We start from the raw sequence: 5616 nt of genomic DNA, 5'->3' as shown, positions 1-5616 counted from the left end.
CGCAGCCTTCGCGACGCAGCGCCGAGCGAAACGAAGCGACACAAGTGCGAACGACTCCCTTCGCAGCTATAAAATATAATTAAAATTACAACTAGATAATTTGAATTCAAAACGAGCGCCAGGAAAATTTTCGGCCCGGCCCCCGCCTCCCCCCGTTATCGTTTTGTCCTCGGCGGGGATTGCCGAGCGTGCTGCTTTCCCGGTTTCGACTTTTTTTTTTTTATTGCAATGCCCATTCTGCTGGAGGAAAGGCGATTGCGGGGTAAGGAAACAACAACATTCTTTCATTGGGGAATGTTTGGCCCGAAATCACGGAATGGGTGTTATCTTTTCTTGGAAGCGGGCGGGTTTTAGCGTTTTTCCGTTCACTGTTCCACGCTGGTAGCTAATCCTTTCGCAGTCCGGTGGGTGACATTGCACTATGGGTGGGATGGTTCTTTTTAAAAAGTTTTTTGTAATAAATTAAAATGATCATTCTATAATCCAAATATTATGGTGACGTTTAAAAAAGATTAAACATCGTTGGTGAAAATTTTTGGTCCACTTCCTTTACCCAATCTGCCCACAGTGCGCCCCACAGCTCAATGGAGCCACTGTGGTGGGCGGCGCAGTCGTTTTCTGTTGCGTCCTACTCAATTTAATCTTCCTGCTACGAACGCCTGCCAGCGATGAGCGAACGATCGCGAACGAACAACTTTCTTCCTGGTTCTGCCCATGCGGAACAGCAACTTACAAGCCACTCATCAGACACCATAAATGAGAGGAAAAAGGGAGAAGAAATTAACCAGAAAAAAAGGGAAGAATGGCGAGCGGGAAGCTGGTGGAGGGGAAGAAATAAAATAAAAATTAAATAGATTAAGATAATATTGTGTGATTGCGTCTTGGCGCGGCACGCTGCGGGGAAAAATTCAACCCACCGTCGCTCATCTCCATTTGGAATCCTGGTCACGGCACCAACCATGCTCGCTGCTTTTTGTCTACTTGCAGCACGAGAGCGCACCCGCTCGAAAGCGATGCAGCCGGCCATAATTAGGTTCGGTGGCTTTGTTTTTTGTTGTTGTTGTGTTCACTGTGAGTCAAATTGAAGATTGTTCCACCCCATTCCCGCTGCTTGCTGGGGTAGAGAGCAAGTGTGGCAGCGATGGGACAAGGGTGCGAAAAGTTTCTCCGTTTTTTAAGACACCCGCCTTCGTTGCTGTCGTCGTGCTGGGAGGGAAGGGTGATTTTAAAATCCGACCGAGGCCCACGGCATTGTCTTCTGGAACTGGAAGCATAAACCCCCTCACTGAGAGATAGAAGGGGTAGCTTTTTTAGCAAATTAACCAAAATAAAGGTAAACATTCTTCTTTCGGCGGAAAAAGTCTCCACGCTTCCCCATTCGCTTGTTTTGCTGTAAAATCGTCGAGGTCGCACGAACGGGCCTGTTTGCTGCGCGGGAGGCAAGGCGGGCAGGAAAATCGTAATAATGAAGATAACCGCCAACCGAACATCTTTAATTGACTTGTTTTGGGGGCGACACCCCTTCCAACAGCACCGCTTGGGCCGGAAATTAGTGCCAGAGTTGCTTTTGGACTTTGTTGAGCCAAAGAGGCAGGGGATAAGTGGGACTTGATACCGGTCTTCCGGGCGAGACTGCGGCGGATTTGCTAAGGAAGGTAATCAAATCAGATGCACAACAATGGTTAAGTGCTTCAATCGGTATCTCGCCGGGTCGTGTCTTTCAGTGTCTGCCGATAAGGGCCATTTGCTTGTTAATCCCTGGCTTATACAATGGAAAGTGTTCTGGAAGGATATTAAAAACTTGTCCAATGAGGTGCTTTTAAAGAAAAGATTCAGTATCTACTAGATGCAAAAAAATACACTTTCACAGGTAGAATATCCAATACTTTCTATAACATCTTCAGCAGTAAGAACTTGCACTTTTAAATATCACTTTCCAGAAACACATTCCGAATTTTCGACAATGACAGTCCACTAACCAGTACATTTAAAGTACGCTCAGTTTTAGCTCATGAATACGAAGGCTTAATAAGCTAGTTGAAAATGTTAAATGATATGCTCTATAAAAACCAATCCAAGCTCAACACACAAACGTCAAATTACCAGATACCAGTCTATTTAACACATTATTTAAAGGCGAATTAATTCAACACATCAATTTAGGTAGATTGGAAGATTTTGAAACGTACAACTGATTATCCTGCCATTGGCACACCAATAAGTCACAGTTAGCCAAGACTATTAGTGGCTAAGGCAGACCGATACCAACATCGTTTTTAGCGCTTTTGCGTCATACAAGAACAACTGCCAAAGTCAAACAAGAATTTCGGCCATATATGACCATTAACTGAACGTCTGATAATAGGGAGGTCTTTAGGGAAATTATACGATTCCCTAGCACTAGCACGGGGGCTTCGGATGAGCTTTAGAAAGACGTTTTACTAGGTTGAGGTTCAGAATACAAGAGAGCGTTTTTTTTCACTTTTGTCACATCGAGGCACATAAAGACTAGTTTCTTATGCGCCTTGTTTACGCCAACGAGTTGGGAGATTATATTGTAATGCTGCTAACGAGCAGTTTCCTTACATTTCTATCGAGCAGTTTCCTTACATTGCTATCGAGAAGTTTCCTAACATAGCTCCCTTCAGGCCTAATTTCTAAAATGTAGTCTGATATTACTAGATATCAACTTTTATCCAAAACTCTGAGTGACCCATCCGGAACATCATCCAGTAGGACTCAGGACTGACAATCCAGTCCCTTGCTAGTGACAAGTATATGCTGCTTATTTTCCTTTCACTATGGATTTCCATTCTGTTACATCCTTTTCTATTTCCCCTTAGTTTAGTTAAGTTACAATTAGTTTAGTACCAATAGGGCCAAGTAGGTTTTAAGCAATTATATGTTCAACCCCAGAGACAGACATATTGAAATTAATAAATGAAATTAAATGAAAAGTATAGAGATCCTGTATAATGAAAGCCAGTAGAATTAGAAAATAATAAAGAATTAGGAATGAAGTCAGCAAGTTTGTAGACATGACCCTGAAGTTATACTCAAAGTCATGAGTAAATTACAGGTATTAATATAGTAGATGATTACTATTTGGTATGGGATATAAAAAAAAGTTGTACTGTAAGTAAGCTATCTTACATAGCTAAGGTCTAGAGAAACTAAAATGAATTCTTGAATTCTTCTTAATTTCTTCTTAAAAAACGTATGCTTCCCGTACCGGGAATCGAACCCGGGCCTTCCGGGTGAGAGCCGGATATCCTAACCACTAGACAATACGGGATGTTACTAATAGTATTAATGGAACTTATTTGAATAGTTTAATTTAACGTCTTTAGAAGCTATTATTGTAGTAAATCAGAACAGTGAGTAGTAAGTTTAGCCTACATATACTTTAGACTTTAGCTGTATGCATTTGAAATATTGGTCGACGAGTAGGAGATCTTGTTCACCATCATGTAACGCATTCTATTTATACAAACGAATTAATAAACAGACCACCTCGTGCGTTTTAAAGTTAATTAGCGCGGTGGAAATGATGCGTGACGTATTATCTTGGGACTCGATGCAACATAGCTGCTACATTAAACATCGCCTCGATAGCGCAGTAGGTAGCGCGTAAGTCTCATAATCTTAAGGTCGTGAGTTCGATCCTCACTCGGGGCAGGTGTGTGTAAAAGTGTACACATGTGATTTGTATTTTAATTTCGCGTATTGTGCTCTTGCTACTTTTCGATAGTTGAATGAAGTATTAACTTTATTAAATTTAAAACGTAGTTTGGCAAAAATCGTGTACAACATAATATGAAAAAATGTGCTCTTTAATTCTAGTAAGATAAAACAATGAAATTGCAATTGCGCTAATCGAGAAGTATTGACAATGCGTTACCTGTAATACTATCCCCATCTGTCAAATATCTAATTGCCAGGAGCCATCTGTAAGCATTTTACTAGCGTATAATTTGACAGTTACTCAAAAAATAGTACAGCAAAATTGTTTAAAAATTTTTGCTTTCCCAAGCTCAGGAATAGTTGGTTTACAAAAATGAAAAACGTCACATGTCATTGAATATCTTGAATTTTAGTACCTACCTATACAAGCAATACCAGCAATTTCACGTGGTACGTGGTAAACTAACGTTATCAAATTAAAAAAAAAAATCCGACAAACAAACAATTGCCAACATGACAGATGAAAACTGAGCTTGCGTGCAGCTTTGCCAATACATTCAATGCAAGTGTTTTCCTTTTTTGTCAAATAACTCTGATCATTTGAAGCCATTTAAATTTAAGAAGAAGAAGAATCAAACGTCCCCAAAAGCAAACAAACTACAAACGAACCAACAACAACATCCACAAACACAAACAGAAAGCCGCACAGGGCGGCGTGGACGAACCACGGGCTGTTGTATGTGCCGAGATTGCTAATCTGGAGATTTTTAATTACAACGTTAATCCTTTTCACGAGCTAACCCTGCGGGCGTTCCCCGCGTTGCTTCGGCTCGGGAGGCCCCGGCCTGGACGGAATTGCTCACACCAACGCCACCAGCCTCATCCTTATCGGCAAACGGCCAACCTCGCACCAGGGCCCATCCGTTAGAACATTATCGCGGTACGGTTGCTTCGGTACGGTTCGCTCGTCGCACCGTTTTCCCATTTTTTTCTTGCTCACCTCCGTTAACGTATGTGTGACTCGTTTTCCCCTTTTTATTCCCTCTGTACCCCCGGCCAGTACGTTTCATCTCTCACTCGCCGCCCGCTTGCTGTTTGTTTATCTCCCTTCGGCTTCGGTGTTGCTCGCTGTCCGGTAAAACGGGCATATATCATCCCAGCCGGCCACTTGTACCCGCATCCGTGTGCGGGTACCCGACCGGAACCCTATTTGATTCAATTTTTACCGTAAATTTGTTGTCAATTTCGATTACACAACATCCCCCCGGTGTGCCTGCCAGCCGGACGAATGGGGCGAGCAGGGGGAGAGGAGGACCAGCCGGCCATATATCTTCACCGGGCGCTGTGGCCACCGGTCATTTTACGTATCCGACACTGCCGGGGCTCGGTGGATGGTGCGTGCGCGCGGGTGCTTTAATTTATTTTCGCTACCGGGCAATGGCCACGCTTCGGCTAGGGAAAAGTATATTTAAAATTTAAATGATCCGTTCCGGAGCTTCCTGGCGGTGCCGTGTGCACCTGAGATGTCATGTCCTGCAGGTTCGCCGCCGCAACCAGCGGACTTGGAGGATTGAATTTCCCAACCTTGCGCTGACCGCCCGAACACTGGCCCCAACCCCGGTCAGCGCTAATGACTTTACGCTACTGGTCGGTGATTTTTGCTACTCTTTATTACGCCGGTTCACTCCTCTCACCTGTCATGCCGGTTTGTCGTGCTTTTTTTGTTGTAAATGGTTACTTTTATTTTATTTTGCCTTGCATTGCAGCTTGGAATTGAGTTTGGTGGAGGAAGCAAAAGGTGCAACGATTGGTAGACATTTGCTGATGGTAGCAAGTTAAGCGTTGCGGTTTTTTTGTTCAGCCTGCCTGGATGTGTAGCGTTGCGAAATGGTCTGCCGGGGATTTTCGTTTTTTAGTTTTAGCACTCAATTA

The 5616-nt window shown here is 43.3% G+C and overlaps 2 non-coding genes across 2 annotated transcripts; one reads left to right on the top strand and one right to left on the bottom strand.

Moving 5' to 3' along the window:
* Window positions 1-3223: 3223 nt before the first annotated feature.
* Trnae-cuc (transfer RNA glutamic acid (anticodon CUC)) lies at window positions 3224-3295 on the bottom strand. Its single transcript has one exon. It is a non-coding gene; the product is annotated as a tRNA-Glu (tRNA).
* A 310-nt stretch (window positions 3296-3605) lies between these two features.
* Window positions 3606-3678, top strand: Trnam-cau (transfer RNA methionine (anticodon CAU)). The gene has a single exon. It is a non-coding gene; the product is annotated as a tRNA-Met (tRNA).
* The last annotated feature ends 1938 nt before the right edge of the window (window positions 3679-5616 follow it).

This window comes from Anopheles coluzzii, chromosome X, assembly GCF_943734685.1.
Source record: "Anopheles coluzzii chromosome X, AcolN3, whole genome shotgun sequence".
Classification (NCBI taxonomy): domain Eukaryota; kingdom Metazoa; phylum Arthropoda; class Insecta; order Diptera; family Culicidae; genus Anopheles; species Anopheles coluzzii.
The sequence above is the reverse complement of the archived record's forward strand: the minus strand, read 5'-3'. Positions and strand labels throughout refer to the sequence as shown.